Source organism: Delphinus delphis, chromosome 6 (assembly GCF_949987515.2).
Source record: "Delphinus delphis chromosome 6, mDelDel1.2, whole genome shotgun sequence".
Lineage (NCBI taxonomy): Eukaryota > Metazoa > Chordata > Mammalia > Artiodactyla > Delphinidae > Delphinus > Delphinus delphis.
This window is the reverse complement of record NC_082688.1, coordinates 84,202,994-84,225,885: the sequence shown is the minus strand read 5'-3', so window position 1 is coordinate 84,225,885 and position 22,892 is coordinate 84,202,994. Positions and strand designations below refer to the sequence as shown.

The 22,892-nt window shown below is 40.8% G+C and overlaps 1 long non-coding RNA gene across 2 annotated transcripts in view; it reads right to left on the bottom strand.

Annotated features, from left to right (window-relative positions):
• LOC132427474 (uncharacterized) overlaps positions 1 to 22,892 on the bottom strand; it is a 44,261-nt gene that overhangs the window by 19,779 nt on the left and 1,590 nt on the right. The window contains exons 2-3 of one of the 2 annotated variants that reach the window (XR_009519919.1): positions 22,506 to 22,588; positions 14,368 to 15,939 (exon numbers count right to left, since the gene is read on the bottom strand). This is a non-coding gene — a long non-coding RNA (uncharacterized lncRNA). Of the gene's footprint in view, positions 1 to 14,367; positions 15,940 to 22,505; positions 22,589 to 22,892 lie in introns of those variants that run through there. The other variant, XR_009519918.1, reaches the window with a different exon arrangement.

Sequence of the window (22,892 nt, the reverse complement as noted above, 5' to 3'; positions counted from 1 at the left end):
TGTTCAATTACTACAGACTAAATCTCCAAAGATTGGTGTATAACGTGCCAAAGATATGTGTTGTTATGAAAATAGGTGGCTTAGCAAAGAAGCAGATACCAAAGAGATCATAAAGGGACCCTTCGCCTTTTACTCACTCACCCAACTAACCTGTCGACATTCATTAACTGAGTAACTATTATGTTCCCAGCACCAGGCTTGACTAGAAAGGGGCATAAAAGTACAAAACCACAAAGGGCTTAGAAGCCCAATATATACACACACACCCCACCAGCAGTTCACCGTGGACACCTCTCTCACACTTCAAGGCTCAGCTCAAAAGTCACCTTCTCCTGCCAATGCAGGGGACACGGGTTCGAGCCCTGGTCCGGGAAGATCCCACATGCCGCGGAACAACTAAGCCCGTGCGCCACAACTACTGAGCCTGCTTTCTAGAGCCCGCGAGCCACAATTACTGAGCCTGTGCTCTAGAGCCCGCAAGCCACAACACTGAAGCCCGTGTGCCGCAACTACTGAAGCCCATGAGCCTAGAGCCCGTGCTACGCAGCAGGAGAAGCCACTGCAGTGAGAAGCCCACGCACCGCAATGAAGAGTAGCCCCCACTGGCGCAGCTGGAGGAAGCCCACGTGCAGCAACGATGACCCAACGCAGCCAATAAATTAAAAAAAAAAAAGTTACCTTCTCTGTAAAGCTACCCATCCCTGCACCAACCCTACGTACCTGAGAACCTACTACTTGCCAAGCACAGTATTACATGCTTTCCTCAGAGCAGTTCAAGAAGGCTCTGCCTTCTTATTTCAGCTCTCCTAATACAAACTATGTCCTTTCCGTGGTCTATTTAGTGCCACATTTTTCACAACTTTGTGCTTTTTATTGATGATTTCACTGTTTAAAATGACCCCCAAGCGTAGTGCTGAAGTGCTGTCCAGTATTCCTAAGTGAAAGAAGGCTGTGATGTGCCTTACTGAGAAAGTATGTGTATCAGATAAGCTTCCTTCAGGCATGAGTTTTAGTGCTGTTGGCTGTGAGTTCAATGTTAATAAGTCAACTATATATTAAATAAAGTCTCCTTAAACAAAAACATACATAAAACAAGTTTATGTATTGACCAATTTACAGAAATGTGACCAGAGACTGTTAGGACCCTAATTCTGTATTTTCCCTAAGAGTAATGCTTTAGTATCGGTAGTGACTGGTGACTGTAGAAAATAATAATACTGTGAGTAATAAGAATCAACTGTAGTAGGTGACAAATAAATATATGATGAAAAGATGAAGGAAAGAAGCCATCTGTTGGAAAAATGACATTAACAGAGGAAAAGTTGCTTTATGAACCCACATGAAGCCAAATATACATAAATAGATTTTATATTAATATGATAAAGAAGTGACAGAAAGTAGATTATCCTATAATAAGGAGAACATGCAAAGGGGAAGGGGTAATACATGTACATTTCCTACTCAATGGGAAGAAAATGTTCTGTGACAATTTCTTTCCAAAAGAATGAATATTTATTATGCAAATTCAAGCACATCTGGCTGCCGTGAATTTAACACTCCATAATTAATAACTTTATCTCACTGAGCACATTAAAAATCTGTATGTTTTACATTTGCAAAAATATAATAGCACCACATTTTTTAACCACAAAAGTTTTCAAGGGCCCACTGTAACTCTTTTCCAAATTTTTATTAATACTTTTTCCTTACTAAAAAACACAATGTGATTATCTCCATTTTTTAAAAATGCACTAGAATATTTATCTTTGACCTCTTCATAAAGCAAGGAGAAGAGAGCTTTCAATTGACTTTGTAAAGCACATTCTACACTGTTGCATGATGGGAGAGGACCTGACCTGACAGTTCCTTATCCACATGATTGTGGTAAAAGTAGACATAACATTATGGCTCAAACAGAACAAAGATGAGCTTACAAAGTACATGGTTTAAATAATTCCAGAGCTTTGGAACACAGATCTCTTTTTTCAAGACATGAATCTCATGTAACCATAATCATGATTGGTGGTGGGGAAGTTTAAAAACAGAGTGTCCCCCAAACCCTCCAGACTTAGTTATACCACAGCTAAATCAGGTGATTCCAACACATGATTCACATCCCACAAAAAATGAAATGTTTACAAAAACAAGGCTCCCAAAGGATAAAGTAGCCTTTTCTCAAAATCCATTCAAAATTTTAAGCCAATCTTTCTATGTTTTGCTTGCCATAACTACCAGGTTCCTATTCTAAAATAAAAGGTTCATACAAACACACACACAATTTTCACATCTAAGTTTTAGCATTCTGACATATTTTAAAAGCAACTTTGCCTTAGCAGATTCAGGTCACAAGTCAAGGCTATTACTGTAGTGATTTGTATATACATACATTTTTTATTACGGAAATTTTTAACCATACACAAAATGGTAGAAGAAATAGTACAGCAAACTCCCGTATACCAATCACCCAGCTTCAGAAATTATTAGAGATATTAGAGATATTTTTAAATGCAAAGAAAAAATTACACAGCATCATACCTTTTCCTGCCTACAACTACAGAAACAATAATATGACCACCAACACTGAATGCGTTATAGAATATGAGCTGTTTGACCTGCAAACACATTAAATTTTGACCCTAAAGTGCCCAGGGGAGTAGCTGCATAGAGCAATTTTCCTAAATCCCTTGTATAATAAAATTGATGGTAAAAATTCACGTTGACTGTAACATATGATGTTTTTAAATTTTTTTATTGTTATAAAGCTATGCATTTTCATTTTGTAAAGTTTGCAAACACAGTCACACAAATTTGCATATGGGTGGGTATTTTATGGTATTATGAAATAACTGTTCATTTTTTTGGTGAGATAACAGTATTATGTTTAAGTAAGAGTATTATTTTTAGGAGATGCATTAATGAAGTAATTGAAGGAGAAATGTTATAATGTCTGCAACTTGCTTTTCAAATGATTCAGCAAAAACTGTATATGTGTCTCTGTGTGTGTGTGTGTGTGTGTGTGTGTGTGTGTGTGTGTGTGTGTGTGTGTAGATCCAGGGTTGGCAAAATATTTCTGTAAAGGGCCAGACAGTAACAGTTTTAGGCTTTATAGACCAAAAGACAAAATCAAGGATATTTTGTAGATAACTGTATAACTAGTTAAAATGTTGCTGCTTAAAAATGTAAAAACTCTTCTTTAATCTATCAGTGTTGTACAAAGACAGGTGATAAGCAAGATTTGGCCTTGGCCTTAGTTTGCCAACTCCAAATGTAGATAGACAGATACATAGATACATATAGATAGATATACATAGGGTAAATATGAGAAAACTAACAACTGTTGAGTCTAAGTAGAGGGCACGTGGATGTTCATTGTATTAGTCTTTCAAATTTTCTGAACGTTTGAAGAATTTCATAATAAAAACTTGGGGAAAATACAAACACATAAAAACACAATGAAAATAAATATCATCCACGATACAAGTACCTAGATAGAGATTAACATCTTGGTAAAGTAGATTTTATTTTTAGTTCTTGGAAGGTGTGTTTTTTCCGACTATAATTAGATCCTACTCCGTATCAAGTTTTATAGCCCGCCATTTTCATTCACCATTGATTCATAAGCATTTTCACATGTCATCATCATATGATGGACATATATATTCCACTGAACAAATGTTTTAAGATGTCTTAACTATTTCCCAAGCATTGAACATTCAATGTGTTTCCAGTTCTTCACCCACACAAATAAGAATTTTTTAGCTTTTTTTCCATTTTCTACTTTTTATTTTGAAATTTAAAGCTCTGGAAAAGTTACAAGGGCAATACCATAAACACCACATACCTTCCACCTAGGTTCACCAATTGCTAATAGTTTAACACATTTGTTTTATCTCCCCTCTGTATATTTATTTTTTTATTGTTATTTTGAGAATCTTGAGTATATTACTCTTAAATTTCTTACTAAAATATTTGAAGACCACTGAAGAGCTGATTTCCTCAGGGTTTCCAGTTTTCACAGTAAATGTCCTCTGAGACCTAACTGATCTTGAGTGGCAGAAAAAAGACTCAGAAATATACATATATATTAACAAACCTAGTAGCTATTTTTAAGGACAAACTCAAATGAAAATCTTCACTTTGCCAACAGAAAGTTACATCATGTATTAGTAAGAGTTAGATCTCTAATGCTTTACTTACTCTGTAAAGAGACACAGCCCCAAACACATTTTTCCAAAATGAGAATGTGACGTGTTAGTGTCATATCACACCTCTGTTGTAATTTAATTTTCTCTTTATACAGATTTTGCTCTGTCTCCGTCCTCATCCAGCTTTGTGGGAAAACTCACCAAAGCTGCTTTGAATGTTTTTCTTTGACTCCACTGCCACCTAGTGTGGAGAAAAAAGAATTCTGGGCTCTGTAAAAAAAACTTGAATGTGTACTATCAATATTTGCTTACTTATCTGGATTCAAAGCCTGTTTTATTGCAGAATAAACTCTTGGGAACTACACCCACCATGGTCTTCTTGCTTTGCATTAAGTAACAATTCTACGAAAAACAATCATACTTCAAAAATTAGACTGTATTTCACGTTATTGTGAAACAAGGTAGGAGATAAGGCTTGGTTTTCCCAACGTCCCTGTGGCCCACGTGGCCCTTTCACTCCAATCACATACTTAGGTCGTTAAGGTGGTATTTTCCTTCTTTCCAGTGTGATAGGTTGGAAAGAGGGTGGAGAAAAGAGGGAAAGAAGGAGAAATTCAAAGGAAAGAGGAGGAGAATGAGAAAGGGTCATAGATGATGGGAAACATAATAATAAAGACACTAAAAAGACTAAAGATGGGGTACAGATACAAGAAAGAAAATGGAGAGGGAAAGCAGTGCAATGTTAGAATAAGAGACACAGAGCCTAGAAAGACAGGGAAATATAGGGGAAGATGCAAGGAACCAAGGCAGAAAGAGGAAAGAAAAGAAAAGGGGAAGGTGAGGGGGTGCCAGGGTTATGTGGTCGTTCATTGATCAGCCTTGGGAGGGACCACTAGGCCAGGACCGCACACCTTGGGCAGTTTAGAGATCTCAGTCCCCCCTGACCCCACATCCCACCCCATTGCACACACACTTCTGCTCCCCAGCCCTGCTTCGTCCTTTCCCTGATGCCCACCGCCTCCTTTCCCACAGGACAACTAGGGTATTTGTTACACAAGCTGTCCACCAGCAGTGGAACGTAAGTTCAAGGAGGGCAGAGATCTTGGCCTTTTTTTTCTTCCTGTTTTGTTCTCTGATGGATCCCGTGTCTAGAGCAATGTCTGGTACATTATGACATGCATTTAATAAACATTTATTGAATAAATGAAGGCATGGGGGGCACTCTAGAAATGGACAAGAAGATGTATTTGTAACGTTTGTTTTGCTTTATGACAGTGATACCTTTTCTCCTGGGCAGATCACATTTTTATTCGCAGGTTACCAGCTGGTTTTCAACACATCCTGCTACAGACTGAATGTTGTGTCCCCCTCAAATTTATATATTGAAACCTAACGCCCAATGTGATGGATGGTATTAGGAGGTGGGGCCTTTGGGAGGTGCTTAGGTCATGAGGGTAGAGGCCTCATGAATGGGATTAGTGCCCATATAAGAGACCCCACAGAGCTCCCTCGGGCCTTCTACCATGTGAGGACACAGGGAGAAGTCTGCGACCCAGAAGAGAGCCCTCGCCCAACCACACTGGCACCCTGATCTTGGACTTCCAGCTCCAGAACAGTGAGAAATAAACTTCTATTTTTCATAAGCCATGCAGTATTTCATTACAGCAGTCTGAATGGACTAGGACACTTCCCTTCCGAGGAGACAAGCACTTGTTAAAAATTACTGGCACTCCACTCAACAGTGGTTCTGAAAGTCAAATTCTGATATCAGAAACAGAGGTACCGATAGGAAACATGTAATAGAATCAAATCATGTTTTAGAGACGACAAAGCAAACTAGAGAAGAGATAGGTCCTCACCTCAGGCTAAATCTTAGAAAGAATGTTCTAGAGCAAGAAAAGCAAGTTATAAAAGGTTGTTTTGTTTCTTGCTATTTAATATGTTTAAAATTTCTCCTTTCCTACATTTTCCTCCTTGTAAATTATACTAGATGTCTTATCTTTCCAATACCAGGCTCAAACAGATAAAATGATAACTGAATTACTGAACCTTATCAGTATAATAAAAGATTCTGAAAACTCATTTAAAAAATTACTTAGGAGTTAGAAGATGACATGAAAAGATAGCAAAATCTTTAAGAAGGGCTATAGAAAGGGAAAGCGTCTTAAGGAAGACGTTTCTGTATCTGAAATTTGAAAAATTTGTGTGACAATGGCACACTTCATTACATAATTGGAAACATTAGTGGCAGCTGAATTCAGTACTCAAAAATCAATGAAAAGGAATGTTTTCAAGTATCTCACGGATGGGTCTTCACTAGATGGAGATACAAAGGTTGATTTGAAAATCTGGTGCTTGAAGGACGTTTGTAAAATGCTGCTGATTCTACAAGTGCTCACACAAATAGGTCTTGCCAGCCAGACACTAACATTGCTTTCAGATCACACATCAAACTTTTCCAAGCATTCACACATACGTTATCTTAAATTTGGTCCTCCCAATATGTCTGTGGTATAGATAGGACCAGGTATTATCTTCAGCTGCACCGTTTTGTGGCTTTAAAGGAGGGAAGCTGGATTTACCCTATTTTCCCATCTCAGCCTCCCATGTCATGGACGTGATAGTCATGGCAGCCCAGGACCAGAGGTCTCTCCCACCTTCCACCAGACCACTGTGTGTCCTGGAGCAGATATCATGGCGCTGTGCATCCTAGTGGGTGAATGCACAAGGGGTTCTACATCTCAGATGGGACTTCTAAATAGTTTGGAGGAAAGAGCTGGCACAGCTTGGTCACTGTCTGTGACCGCAGGCAAGTAAACTCTTCAGGCTTTGGATTCCTCATTTATAAAGTGATCATGTAGTTCTGTGTGGTCTTTAAGGTAGTGGATTCCAGACAATGAGTCCATGGGTCAGTTTGAAAACAAAATTTTTTTTTAATTTTAAGGATTAACATAGGCTTGCCAACCCTTTATGTGCAAAATAAATTCAAGACGTCGACAACTACAACCATCTACTCACCCCACCCCTCCTCTCACCCTCACTACAATCAGTGAAGAATTGACACAGAGATCCAAATGAGGACCCAAAACCACTTTGTCACGGGGTTGGTCAAGTGCCAAGTGCTCCACAGAGTAATAGGGTGCCTCAGAAAGCTGAATAAGGGGATGCTAGCTGGCATCTCTGGAGGAGTTGGGTTTAGCAACCACGCCTGACGCCAGTCATGCAGCGCAGCCTGTCAGGGAAGGTGACTCCTCTGCCTAGAAGAGCTGGGCCTGTGCTCCCCACACCTGTCCTGGTGGCTGCTTCTGGGGGCTGAGAAGTGGGCAGCTCAGCTACTGCCCCAGAAGACTCTGAAGCAGGTCAAAACAGAATGTTAAGATAACTTTAAGGCCATATACACTATAGGCCAAAAGTCATTGCTTTTTCTGTTTTCCATTCCAAATGATATTCCATTCAATACTCAACATCGCTCACCAGAGACCTTGCAATGCACACCAGACAAAAGTCTAAAACACTCTAAATAACACAAAGCCAGCAACACATAAACGCCCAAATTTTAACCTAAACCTACATCAACGATTCCGTTTCCAAAGAGAGGTTGAATTCCAAACAGGAAATCCTTTGATCTGGGTCAATTAAAGTCCAAAGACATTAAGGTTCAACATTTTCTCTCTCTCAGATTGCTGTATGGTACAAATCTTCTCAAGAACACAATCCTGACAGCAGAACTGTCTCTTTCATGAGTGTTACAGACAGAAGCTCATGGATCCCAGTGGCACAAAAGGCACTTTTAGGAGCAAGCCAGAGGTTAGAGGTACCATCCACAAGCAGGCTTCCAATGGGATGGATCCTGAGAGAGGAGCCATGGAAATTGTGGCACTCCTGTATCTCCTTGATTGCCCTATCTGTGCTTCTCAGCTGAGGTGAAGAATGTATCCCACATCTTCTTCCACTCCCCAGCTCTATGCTCAGGAAGATGCTAGGACTCTCTGTGCATTTTTAGGCCATTCCCAGAACTATTGGTACAACGGATACCAGCTGTCACGTTGAGGGTCTGGCTCAAGTTCCCATAGAGAACAGTTATATACATACAGTGGAATTATTAGCCAAGCTTAAAAAAGAAGGAAATTCTGACACATGATACAACGTGAATCAGCCTTAAAGACATTATGCTAAAAGTGAAAGAAGCTAGTCACTAAAGGATAAGTAAGATTCTTCTTATATGTGGTACTTAGAATAGTCAAATGCATAGAGACAGGAAGTAGAATGGTGGTTGTCAGGATCTGGAGGTAGGAGGGAGTTATTGTTTCATTGGTACACAGTGTCAATTTGAGAAGATGAAGAAGTTCTGGAGATGAATGGTGGTCATGGTAACCCAGCAATGTGAATGTACTTAATATCACTGAGCTGTACACTTAAAAATGGTTAAGATTGCAAATTTTATATGTATTTTACTACAATTTTAAAACTTTTAATCATAAAAAATCTCTTAGCCTGCTTGTAGAACTACAAACACCGTTGTACGATTCTCTTCCATGATTCTTTCCAGCCCTTAGCTATGCAGTGATGCCAGAAACAATGAGACCGTCAAAGCATCGAGGCTCTTTTACTAAATTCTATAGCCAACCCAGCCCTTCTGAACTCTCCATTTTGATTCATAGAGGAAGGCTCTTCCTCCAATATTTCCACGTCTAGGTCTATGCTGGGAAGAGAGCTTCCACTCCATGCTCTTGCCATCCAAAAGGAAGAGAAGCACCTAATCTAATCGATCAGCTGACATTCACAGGGTGTAGTTCACTGGTGGGCAAGATCTGGGTGAGAGTTCACTGCACCTGGATGTCTCTTTGTGCAGTTAAGCAGGCTAAGCCCAGCCCAGTCTAGCAATCCAGAATTCTGTCTCTGCTCCACCTTCTCTGCCTGTGACTGGGTGTGAGTCAGACCAGCCTTGTGGAGTGGACCCGGTTGAATTTGTTTGCAAGGGAGGGAGAAGACTGTCCTCTGGACTGGATTTAGAGTGTTGCTGAGCCCTTGCCCAGCCCAGGACCAAAGTGATAGTTTGAGCCCCATCTGGGTCTCAGTTTCTTAAGCCTCTTCTCCTCCAACAGGGGCAAGAGAAGCAAAACTTTACCTTTACCTGTCTTAGGCTTTCAGCTGGGGCTCTTAACAACAACAACAAATTAACAAGAGAAAAACAAAGCATGCAGCTCACATCAGTCAGGAGAAATCTAAATGAAGAATAACTCAAAGCGGTGGCTTAGAACTCTAGCTTATATAGCATCTTCAACCAAGAACAATAAATCTCTAGAGAAATGATAGGACAAAGGAAAGCAGTTTTAGACTTCCAAGAGCAGCAAACTGTGTGGGGAGGTAACCATATGGCAGGACACTAGTGGAGTAAGATTTGTTTGCAGATTCTTCTGGTGTCTCTGGGCTGATAAGAGTCTATCTCCAGTAAAAGAAGAATTTATAGGGAGTTCCCTGGTGGCCTAGGGGTTAGGATTCTGGGCTTTTACTGCTGTGGCCAAGTTCAATCCCTGATCAGGGAACGAAGATCCTGCAAGCTGTGCCAAAAAAGTAAAAAAATTTGAAAATTAAAAAAAAAAGAATTTATACCCTGGCTTTAGGCGGAAAGCAGGGAGCTTTTCCTACATTTGCTGCTTCTTAATTGCTTTCAGCTCAAAACAACTTTTTCTGTCAAAGAGACATATTTTGGGGTGACATATTCTGGTTTTCTTCACAAGAAAGGGGGCAGCAAAGAAAAGGTAGAGAATGAAGGTTTCATTCCCCTCCAAATCAGAAAAGTAGAACAGATATTCTTCTTTAAAATCTCATTTTAAATTGAATACATTTTGCTTTATGCAAAAATCACTTTCTTGTTTCTTTGTTTTTCATTCTGTTCGTATGCTGAAGTGCCCTAATTATCATCAGTCCATGAATATACATTTGAGGAACACACATTTGAGGAACACTTGAGGAGTATTCCTCTGAAGTACATTTTGCTCTAAAATTCTGTGATACTATTACTGTTGTCTCTGATTCCACCACGCCTCCCAGAATCCCAGGAAATGAAGGGGTAATAAAATATGAGTGTGGAAACCAGGTTTTAATGCCTTACAAAATGCTTTATGCAGATAAATATTTGACAGATAAAAAAAATAAGGTCTTTTCTCCTGTGCCAGGGCAATACAGGACCTCATCTAAACAGACCATCTGTTTATCTAAATCCAGGGTCTGCTTGGACTGGGACACTCTCATGTAGATGGAAAAAAAAAAAAATACCAGCAGTGACACAGCTCTGGGGCACACTGCATCAAAAATGATTTCAAAATAGGTACTCAGTTTATTTTTACTTTATTTTTACTTTATTTTATTTTTACTTCATGAGGCTGCCCGAAAATTCAGGTTTCTCTGGTTCATCTCCTTTGTGTTAGTATTTATTTATTAAAGTGAAATGATCATGTCTTTGTCATTTTATACACACCAGGAGTAAAGTTAAAAGTTACTTTAAACTGCCTTCATTCCATGAAGTTCTCCAGGTATCTGGGTTTGTGAGAACTCATCTGTTTCTCTGACAATGATTAGCTCATTCTCTCCACCACGTTCCCATGTAGAGAGGGAAAAAGAGAACTCTCTGTCCCCACCCCCACATAAAAAGCCATTCTCTCTTTGCAAGTAATTTTCTTTTCAGCTGACACGTCCTAGATTGTTCTAAAAAGAACAGCGGCATGAGAAAATACAAGAACAGATGATTCAAAGACTCCCTGGGAACTGCCGAGCCAGCTCCTAATTGCAAATGCAAGGGTAGGCGAAACATCTGTATTCTGAGTCACTCCATTTTTCTAGAAGGGAGGATGTCGTTAGCCCTCCCGCTGCATGAACCTCTGTGGTCTGTAAGTGGGCCCCAGAGCTGGTTCACGGTGTGCTAGATCTAGATCTAGAGACCGCAACTGAGCTCCCAACCCCCGACACACACACACAAACTCAACATATTTTGAAGTCATCTTAATTAATTGACCACCTGCCTCTGAGAGTTTTTAAGTCTGTATTTTTAATAATGAGTATGCAAAGCAACATGTGTGTGTCTGTGTGTGTTTGGGGAGGAGAAGGAAGTAAATAATCTTAAAAACCTACACAGGTTTCTGACCTTGATTCTCTAATGCCTGGAATGATACAAATTCAGGGATACGGCCTTTTGTGGAAAGAGATCCTAGGAAAAAGTGAAAAGGGAAGCAGATTTTTTTCTAGAAAACTATAAAAAGAGTTATTCCAAAAGAGAGCTGGTTAAGGCTTTTTGATTAATGAATAACAAAAAGATGATGGCAAGAGAAAAGTAAGACATTGATGAGTGAAAACAAGAACTAACAGCAGTGAAGGCAGAGTCAAGTTCACCAATGTGTTTTTTAGGCGTTACTGTCTCTTCTGATGTGACTCCTATGGGGAAATTTCACTGTTTATACAGAGAGTGTAAACAAATCTGTTGACCTAACAAAACACTGGTTTTCATTCCTCACACCTTCCTCCCCCAGCCATGGTAAATAGCTTGACATTTAGGCTCAGGGGTTTTGGTGTGAGTCAGAGGTTCAAATCCTGGCTCTGCTATTCATAGCTGGGTGTCTTAGGACAAGCTTACTACCCCCTCTAAGTCCCAGTTTCCACACTTACGTGATGAGGATGATGGTCAGGTCTGTCTTGAAGGGCAGCTGTACGAATATAAGGAGATAATGCAGGTAACCGCCACAGTGCAGCTCCTGGCACACAAAAAGGGCTCCAGAACTGTTGGGGTGGAGTGGGATGGCCGTTTGTCGTTGATTTATCTAGATAAAGGCTCACACTTATGAACACCTGTTCTCCAGGGTAGGCACCAAAACCTCAGACCCTAAAGTGACAACATCACGAGAAATGCTTGTACAAAATAGCTCTGGGTAAGGAAATGCAACAAAACCTGAAAGAAGAACTGAGGATGCCAGAAATACCCACTTTGAAAACTCTGACAGGCTCAAGTGATTGCAAGAGGAAGATGGCACATTACGATACGGACTCCCTGAATTGGCCACGGGCGCTACCTGGTGATTCCAGATACTAAAATGGTCTGTCCTCAATCTGATTTTGCCCAAATGTCCTCAGAGGAACACTTGAGAATGTGATCTTTTCTATCTGATGGAAGAAATAGGGAGACAGATGGTGGCTGGAAGTAATTGTAGGAAGGACCTGAGATAGGACAGCAGTAGGAAGAACACACCTTAGGAAGTGTGAGAAAGTTATTCATTACCCTCCTTTCCTCTCATCCTCCCTTTCACCAATCTCTCCCCCAATGCCATGGCCTAGAGCACTGGGCAGTCTTCAAACTTGACCAGAAATGATACCATTGTAATGTAACATAATGATGTATTATTTTGTTATTACTTATAGTAGCTAGTACTAGACCTCATCTTCCACGAGGTCTATCTTTGTTGGGAAAAGGCCTGGGTCAGTCCACTCAGAGAAGGGGAATACCTACAGGGTCACAGATGTTGGCTGGTACCATGGCTTCTTCAAAATTATCCTGCATGGGGTAAGATGCCTGTGACACTCCTGGAGTGGAAGAGGAAGAAGAGTCAGGAGAGAAGAGGAAATTGGAAGAGAGAGAGAAGAAAGAAGAGTCAGTGAAATGATGGGAGGCTGGGTAGCAATGGAGGAGACAGCTCCTCAGATTCTCACGAATACCACTAACCCCATGAAAACTTACTGAGTTCAGAGGTTACAAAACAGAATACACATGTAGAATCAGGAGCTAGAGAGGCAATGTGATTAAACATACAGGTACCTACTAAAGGCTCAAAATGTCATGAGCAGGTATGGAAAGGTCAAAAAGACCTAGAGAAAATGAGAATGTATGAAAGTGGCATGCCAAGCTGAGGGAACTGCCTGGGTTCATGCATACCTGCAACCATGCACACCATCACTCATGCATCATTATTGGTTGAACTCCTAATGTGTGCCAGGCACCGCACTAGGCTGTGGAACACCATGGTGACAAAACCAGAGTTCTGGCTCTCCTGGTGTTTGCACACTAGTGGGAGAGGCAGACACTGATCAAGTAATTGCACAAGGGACTTCCTTGGTGGTCCAATGGTTAAGGATCCACCTTCCAATGCAGGGGATGTAGGTTCAATCCCTGGTCAGGGAAGTAACATGCCACATGCCACAGGGCAACTAAGTCCACACGCCACACTACTAAGCCCATGCACTGCAACTACTGAGCCCATGCACCACAACTAGAGATTCTGCATGCCGCAACTACAGAACCCAGTGCTCTGGAGCCCGCATGCCACAACCAGAGAGAAGCCTGTACGCCACCCACGTGCCACAGCTAGAGAGAAGCCCACGCGCCACAACAAAGATCCTGCATGCTGCAACTAAGACCCGACACAGCCACAAATGAATAAATATTTTTAAAAAAGAATCCTCATAACAAGCTTTTAAAAAAAATTGCACAAACATTGGTAAAATTATGATCGTGAGGAGTGCTATATAGGAGAAGCACATGATACTATGAGAGAATATAACAGAGAGATTGGCCCAGCCAGAGAGATCAGAGAAGCTTCCCTGAATAAGTGATCTTATTGATCTTACTGATCTGAGCACTGAGTGATGAGATGTTAACTGGGTGAAGAAAGGGGCGGAAAGCAGCCCAGGAAGAAGAATATGTGTACAGGCCCTGGGGTGGCAGGTTTGAAGACTGAGAGAAGGCAAAGTGTGGCTAGGGAAAAGAGACCCCGGAGAGAATCGGCAGCATGACGCTGGGAGGCGGGGAAGGTACAGGCTCCTCGGAGACTGCGGACCATGTGATGGTGTCAGTCCTTATCTTAAGGGCAGGAGGAAGTCATCATAGGGAAGTTGACAGGAACCCCCAAGAAGGTCTGAAAATGGCAAATGAGACCCCTGTTTACACTTTATTTCCACTTTCCTCAGCATCTCTACTGACTACCAATCAATGACAGCTTGTGTAATAGCATGCCCCAAATCAGAAAAGTAAACATTTAATTAACTTTGTTAACCTAGTGATTTCATTTAAATAATTAGTATTTTTAAATGAATTTTCCATCAACATACAAAAACTCTCAATTCTGAACCACCATCAAAACACAAATGCCCAGTATGTAAATTCATAATTCAGTATTTAGTCTTCCATTACTTAAAGAATACTGAATTAGGAATCAAACAGCCTGAGGGTTTTTTTTTTGTTTTTTTTTTTTTGTGCGCGTTATACGGGCCTCTCATGTTGTGGCCTCTCACGTTGTGGCCTCTCTCGTTGTGGAGCACAGGCTCCGGACGCGCAGGCCTAGCAGCCATGGCTCACGGGCCCAGCCGCTCCGCGGCATGTGGGATCTTCCCGGACCGGGGCACGAACCCGTGTCCCCTGCATCGGCAGGCGGACTCTCAACCACTGCGCCACCAGGGAAGCCCCCAGCCTGAGTTTTAATTCTGACTCTGGCACTTATTAGTCGCAGGGCTTTGGGTTATTCCCCAAACCTCTCTGTCTCAACTTTCCTCATCTATAAAATAGAGTAATAACCCTTGCCCAACGTACCTCACAGGTTAAAGTGAGAGCCTTTTGTAACACCAAATAAAGAGATTATTATTAACCTTTCTCCAAATTGCAAAGGCAAATACACGACTTATTCAAATCAGATAACTTTTTTTTTAACCTCACATATCAAACTGTTTTGCAATATTGTTACAAAATAATGCTTTAAGGTCATTGCCTTCTAACACATTACAAAACTACTTGTGTACATAAAACCACCAAAATTCTTTGAAAAGTTTTTCCCTTATAGGTTATTACAAAGTATTGAGTATAGTTCCCAATGCTATATAGTAGGTCCTTGTTGGTTATTTATTTTATATATAATAGTGTGTATATGTTAATCCCAAACTCTTGATTTATCCCTCCCCCGTTTCCCCTTTGGTAACCGTAAGTTTGTTTTCCATGTCTGTGAGTCTATTTCTTTTTTTTATAAATTTATTTATTTATCTTTGGCTGCATTGGGTCTTCGTTGCTGTGCACGGGCTTTCTACAGTTGCAGTGAGGGGGGGTAACTCTTCGTTGAGGTGCACGGGCTTCTTGTTGCAATGGCTTCTCTTCTTGCAGAGCATGGGCTCTAGGCACACGGGCTTCAGTAGTTGTGGTGCACGGGCTTAGTTGCTCTGTGGCATGTGGGATCTTCCCGGACCAGGGCTCGAACTCATGTCCCCTGCACTGGCAGGCGGATTCTTAACCACTGTGCCACCAGGGAAGTCCCTGTGAGTCTATTTCTGATTCATTAGTATGATGATCTCTAGGTCCATCCACATTACTGTAAATGGCATTATTTCATTCTTTTCTTTGGCTGAGTAATATTCCATTATATATATATATATATACCACATATTCTTTTTTTTTGGCTGCATTGGGTCTTTGTTGCTGCATGTGGGCTTTCTCTAGTTGCAGCGAGTGGGGGCTACTCTTTGCTGTGGTGCATGGGCTTCTCACTGCAGTGGCTTCTCTTGTTGAGGAGCACGGGCTCTAGGCGTGCAGGCTTCAGTACTTGTGGCATGTGGGCTCAGTAGTTGTGGTGCATAGGCTCAGTAGTTTTGGCGCATGGGCTTAGTTGCTCCGTGGCACATGGGATCTTCCCAGACCAGCGCTCGAACCTGTGTCCCCTGCGTTGGCAGGCAGATTCTTAATTACTGCACCACCAGGGAAGTCCCAATGTACCACATATTCTTTATCCATTCATCTGTCGGTGGACATTTAGTTTGCTTCCATGTTTGCCTATTGTAAATAGTGCTGCATGTATCATTTATATTCACAAAAAAGAAAAAAAAGATAAACAAGAAACAAATAAATTTGCTTATCTATGGGGGTTGGGGGAAATTGAAGAGATGGAAAGGGGACAGGACCTGTCTGAATATAACTTTTATATAGTTTTATATTTTGAACCATGTTAAGCATTTCACATATTAAAAAAAATAAATTAAATCAACAAGAATGGGTGGGTAGGAGGCCCTGAAAGTGAAAAAAATGAATTACCTTGATTATAACCAAGTTAATAATACAATTACAAAGAAAAAGGAATTAATCCAAAAAATATCTGAACATAATAACAAATTATTCTGACTATACACTTTCAGTGGGCTATATTCCAAGGACAAAAAAAATCTCAAACGTTACTTGGTAAGCTTGTTTTGGACAATGTTGGTGAAGTAATTCTGAAACTGTTTTGTGTATGTTATAGAAATGAGCAAATGAGTAAATATATTGATGTTTTGAGGAAGCAGGGAGTTCACTGTGGGAAAACAAAGAGACAAATATGGAATGGAGGTAGAATTCTATACTACTGGATGGGATATCAATTAGAGTATCATTATGAACTCATGGATTTTAAAAAGTGTTTCTAGTACTGTCCATTGAGAGGACCTAAAAGCAATTTCACCCCAGAGCAATGAGCACACATGGCACCCAGGGCTTGTTTTCTAAACACCATTCCCCAAACCCTTTGGGAAAATGCATAATTTCAAGGTGAGCCTGGAGCATTTTCTAGTGCCAGAAATTAAGGAAGTACTCAATACTGAGGAAGATATGTCAAAGAGATATAAGAACCCATTTAAGGGGCTGCCACTTGCCAAATTTGGGACAATATGAGCATCAAAATGAATAATGACAGGAATGGATTATAACACACTGAATAAAATAGAATCCATGAGTCTACACTGATTTTTTTTTAATTTTAAAGCAATTAGGAGGAGAAAGGAAAGCCTTCCTTTACAGAAGAATGCTAACTAATAAACATAAAGGAGATGATAGAAATAAAAAGTCACTATTTCACAACTACCGTATTATTTGATTTCAGGAGAGAATCATCAATGGACACTAAAACTATTGGGAGAAATATGGGGAAACAGGATCTTCACACAGTCCAAAATATCCCATCACAAGTCACTTATTAACTACAAAGGGAAAAAATGAATCTCTATAATGGAGAAATACAGTAGATAACACCTTAATCAAATAATCCAACTGATCATCATTAAAAGGACATATTCACGTCATATATCCTCTGTTGTGACACACTCAGATGTGTGATATACCACCTATTAGTATTCCTGCCAAAAATGTTTACCCTAAGTCTAACCATGAGAAAACAATCAGACATCTGCAAAAGAATGCACTTGGACTCTTCAAAAATGTCAATATTATGAATAATAAAAAAAAAGACTGTCAACCTGTGCTACATTAAAGAACAGAGACATGAAAATAAATACAATACGATGCATGATCCTTGCTCAAATCTAGAATACCAAAAAAAAAAAAAATGTTAAAGGACATTACTGGGACAATTGCAGAAACTTAAATATGGACTGCATATTAGAAAGTAGTATTATGTCAATATTAAATGTCCTGAGTGCGATAATTGCACTGTGGTTACAGAGGAAAATATCCTCATTTTTAAAAGATACATGCTGAGAGTTTGGGGGCCTAGGTGTCTAGATATCTGCAACTAACGCTCAAATGGTTCAGCTAAACAACACACATATGCACAAAGGGAGGAAAAGAGGGAGGAGGGAAAGGAAGAAAATGTGACAAAATGTTAAAATTGCTGAATTACGTAAATGGTATATAGATATCCATTGTACATTTCTTGCAAATTTTCTATAGGTTTTCTATTTTTCAAAATACAATGTGGTTGGGGGAGAAAGGGAGCTTTTTATATGGTCACTGCAAGAAGACAGCATAGTTAGAGATACTTAGATAACCTGAGAACCAGTAAGTATTCTTTAGTTGGGTAAATCCTTGCCAAGAGTTCGAGCTCCAGCAGAAAGCCTCCGGAAGATATTGGAGACAGCCAAAGTTAGCAACAACAAAATTAACTAGTTAATACAGGACACCCAGTTAAATCTGAACTTCAGATAAACGAGCAATTTCTTTTTTAGTACAAGTATGTCCCAAGCATTTTATCTGGCAGCCCCACTCAGAGAAGCACTGTGGTCTGTTCCATGCCCAGGGGATAAAGTACAACAGTTCAAGAATACTAGAACCGTTCAAGATTAGAGCCATTGATATTTTTTATTTACTATTTTTATTTAATCAAAGTCTACTCCATTTTCTGTAATGAAGACTACTCTTCAACCTATATTTTCTCCTTACATATGGTTGGTACAGCCCTAATTTAGGCTTCATTTTCTCTCTCTGCATTGCGAAGCTTTCCCCCACTTCCACCACCTTTGACTTCTAAATACTACTTTCCCATCCTCTTCACTACCTTTCTCCCTTCTCAATTTCTACCTGTTTGGCTCAGGAGAGAATAGTTTCAAAGCAATAGATGATACTTAGCTGAGACTGCTTCTGGAAATTTGAGTCACTGTGTTAACCCCACCCAATGTCATTAGTTAAATGCCTTGACCTAGGCTGGTTGGGGATCCTCCCCTCCCAACGGAACCCCTGGATGTCTTGACATAGCATTTTTGGTACATTTGGCATCCATCAGGCCAGAGCAGCTCAGAGAAAAGTTTTATATACTACACTCTCTGAAATTCTCTTTTATCAGAAATGCAAATCAAAACTGCAATGAGGTATCACCTCACACTGGTCAGAATGGCCATCATCAAAAAATCTACAAACAACAAATTCTGGAGAGGGTGTGGAGAAAAGGGAACCCCCTTGCACTGTTGGTGGGAATGTAAATTCGTACAGCCACTATGGAGAACAGTATGGAGGTTCCTTAAAAAACTACAAATAGAACTACCATATGACCCAGCAATCCCAATACTGGGCATATACCCTGAGAAAACCATAATTCAAAGAGTCATGTACCACAATGTTCATTGCAGCTCTATTTACAATAGCCAGGACATGGAAGCAACCTAAGTGGCCACTGACAGATGAATGGATAAAGAAGATGTGGCACATATATACAATGGAATATTACTCAGCCATAAAACGAAATGAAATTGAGTTATTTGTAGTGAGGTGGATGGACCTAGAGTCTATCATACAGAGTGAAGTAAGTCAGAAAGAGAAAAACAAATACCGTATGCTAACACATACACATGGAATCTTAAAAAAATGGTTCTGATAAACCTATGGGCAGGACAGGAATAAAGATGCAGACATAGAGAATGGACTTGAGGACACAGGGACAGGGAAGGGTAAACTGGGACAAAGTGAGAGAGTGGCACTGACATATATACACTACTAAATGTAAAACAGATAGTTAGTGGGAAGCTAGTGCATTGCACAGGGAGATCAGCTCGGTGCTTTTTGACCACCTAGAGGGGTGGGATAGGGAGGGTGGGAGGGAGGCGCAAGAGGGAGGGGATATGGGAATATATGTATATACATATAGCTGATTCACAATGAAACTAACACAACACTGTAAAGCAATTATACTCCAATAAAGATGTTAAAAAAAAAATTCCCTCTTATCACTGAAGCTCCTCCTTTTTTGGTCTTAGCAGCTTCTCTTATTTTTCTTAATGTCTAAATGCTTGACAGCCTCAGTGTTTAATTCTGGGCATTATCTCTTCTCTCCCTTGGGTCCAGTGCTTCCTGAAGTTCAATCATATGTATATCGTCTTCATGATTTTTGACATCTCTCAATAATTATTACTAGTTTTCTTTAAATGGATATGGGGTTTTTTTGCAGTACGCAGGCCTCTCACTGTTGTGGCCTCTCCTGTTGTGGAGCACAGGCTCCGGACGCGCAGGCTCAGCTGCCATGGCTCACAGGCCCAGCCGCTCCGCGGCATGTGGGATCTTCCTGGACCGGGGCACGAACCCGTGTCCCCTGCATCGGCAGGTGGTCTCTCAACCACTGCGCCACCAGGGAAGCCCGGATATGTTTTAATTTATATCTTTTTAATTAATTTTTATTGGAGTACAGTTGCTTTACAATGTTGTGTTAGCTTCTACTGCACAGCAAAATGAATCAGCCATACATATACATATATCCCCTCCATTTAGGACACTACAGTGCATTAAGTAGAGTTCCCTGTGTTATCCTAATTTATATATTTTAAAAGAAGATTTTATACCACAACTATAAAGAGGAATTTAATATCATAAATAGAAGATAAATCTAAAAATAAAACCTCAAAATATATAAAATGTAATTTTTTACTTAGATTTAAAATAATCAATAAAACAAATTATTAACATATAAACAAATTATTTAAATGCACACCCCAAAATAAATTACTCACGAGAATAACTGAGCTTTTCAGGATCAGTCAGGAATAGTGACTGGATGTTTGGCATCACGTTCCCTGTCTTGGGCTTACAGTTAGAAACTGAATATCAGGAGGGAAGGTAATTTGCTGAAGATCAAAACAAAGTAGAGGCAGAGCTGGATCTATAGCCTGAGACTAATGAATCGCAGTTGCAGAGAGTGGTCTCAAAAATAGAATTCAGAAAGGAACACCAGCTCCTGACGGTGTGAGGGCTCAGTCAGGGGACAGGAGCTTGGTGCATGGTAGAGTAAAAAGAATATAAACACTGAAGTCTACAAGGCTGTGGTGACGTTGTGAATAGGCCAGTAAAGCCATGTTACCATAAGCCTATGACTACTCAGTTTTCTAACTAACTCACAAATTGCAGAACTGCGAGAAGACAATCAGACACAAGTACTGAGTGCTCAGCCCAGTGGTTACACAATCAGTAGAAGTTTCCTTCCTTCCTCTCCCATCTTTGTATCACCAACACTGCCACAGACCTACCCACCACTAGCTATATCTCCTTTTGAAGGAGATATGGATTTTTTTTCTTCTGAATAATCCAGTCCTGATTTCTCTCCATCACTGTCCTGTGTCCAGTGCTGGGAGAAAGGACTTCATCTGTGCTGGGCTGCTTGGCAAGGAGAGAGGCAGCAGCTTCCTGGTGTCTTTTGGGGGTTGGGTCTGTAAAGATGAAGATGGCCTAGAGATGACTTCTAAAAGCCTCAGGTAACCCTCAGCTTTCAGTTGCAATGGGAGGGCTGCAGGTTTTAGGGGGTAGCACATGAGCCCAGGGATATTCTCAGGTTCCTGGTCCAGTGGATACTCAAAGGCCTCTTGGGAAGTTCGACCCCAGGAAAGCCGTGGGGGGCAGGGCTGTGGGGAACCTAAAAAAGTCTAGAGTGCAGCATTTGATAATTCTGAAGATGAGAAGCAGGCAACGAGACCTAAGAAATAGCTGGGAGTTGGGTGTTCAGTTTCCATGGGAAAAGGGGCAGCTGAAACTTGGAAGTAGGGAGAGGAAGGAAAGATGGGGCTGCTAGTCTCCATGGCAACAGGGAGGGGAGCAGAACTTTCCATCACTCAGAGAGTAAGATTAGTTGAGGGAAAAGTTTGAAACATGTGGCCCATCCCCAGACTGGAACATGGGGGAAGTAGACTACCGAAGAGAAACATGGGATGATTTCAGGAGTGTGAAAATAACAGCAGGACACAGTCAAGCAGAGAACTGAAATTGGCACTTTCAGGTATACTTGAGATTCCTTGTGTTCTTGAAAAGAATCCAGATGTTTCTGGATTCTTTTTTTTTTTTTTGCGGTACGCAGGCCTCGCACTGTTGTGGCCTCTCCCGTTGTGGAGCACAGGTTCCGGACGCGCAGGCTCAGCGGCCATGGCTCACGGGCCCAGCCGCTCCACGGCATGTGGGATCTTCCCGGACTGGGGCACGAACCCGTGTCCCCTGCATCGGCAGGTGGTCTCTCAACCACTGCGCCACCAGGGAAGCCCCTCTGGATTCTTTTTGATGCCAAGGAAGACAGACAGCAAAGTAGCCAGGAGATTGCCAACGGGGGGGAAGTAGTGGACCACCCACAATGAAAATCTCCTGGGAGTTGCAGCTAGATCCCAAGAGGGATGCATGATGCCATCACGTGTAGTAGGATGGGTCCAAGCTGGCAACAGCGAACCACTGGAGATGGACTATGCTGACAGAACTAACCACGAGTCCATGAGTCTCAGACCTCAGCATCAGATATCCAGCAACAAGGCAAAGAACAGAGCCTAGAAAGACCAAAGAAGCAAGAGGACCCCCTCAAAGAGCCTGTGGATGTGTATCTAGGCACACTTCTTTCCAATCATATGACTCCAGATCATCACATCTCCAGATAGCATGCAAAGGAAGTGGAGAAGGAAATCTGAACAATAGGGTGTTTACCCAAGAGACCAAACCATCAAAGATATGATTTAAATTAGCAAAGACTTGAGATATGTTAACTGGCAAGTTAAATTTTTTTTCCCATAGTTCCCAGAGGGAAGTAGAGCCCCAGAGTAACATTAGCTCAAATTTAGGAGGAAAAAAAGTACATTCATCTAAGTGAAGTCTTAAATTTTCAATTTCAGGACATTTTTTACCTTTACCATATTTTTCAACACTTTGAAAACAGGGACTGTGACTATTTCTCTCATATATCAGGCACATATCAGGAATTCAACATCTGTTGAAAAAAATGAAACGGATGAATGACCCTAAATAAATGGCTGACTCTGGAACAGCACAGTCTAGGTTTTAGTTCATAGCGTATACTAGCTCACTGATTTTCCTAAGGTTTGAAAACAAGCACTGGAAATAAAATTCCTTTACTTTACACAACTTCTTAGGTCATAAATATAAGGTTCTGAAACAATTTAAACTAAGAGACTTTGCGGCGGGCAGAAACGGGATCCTGTTAGCCCTCTGTAATTTGTTAATGACCTCTAAGGCAGATAGCCCCCATATTTCGGCTCCAAATTGTTGGAAAT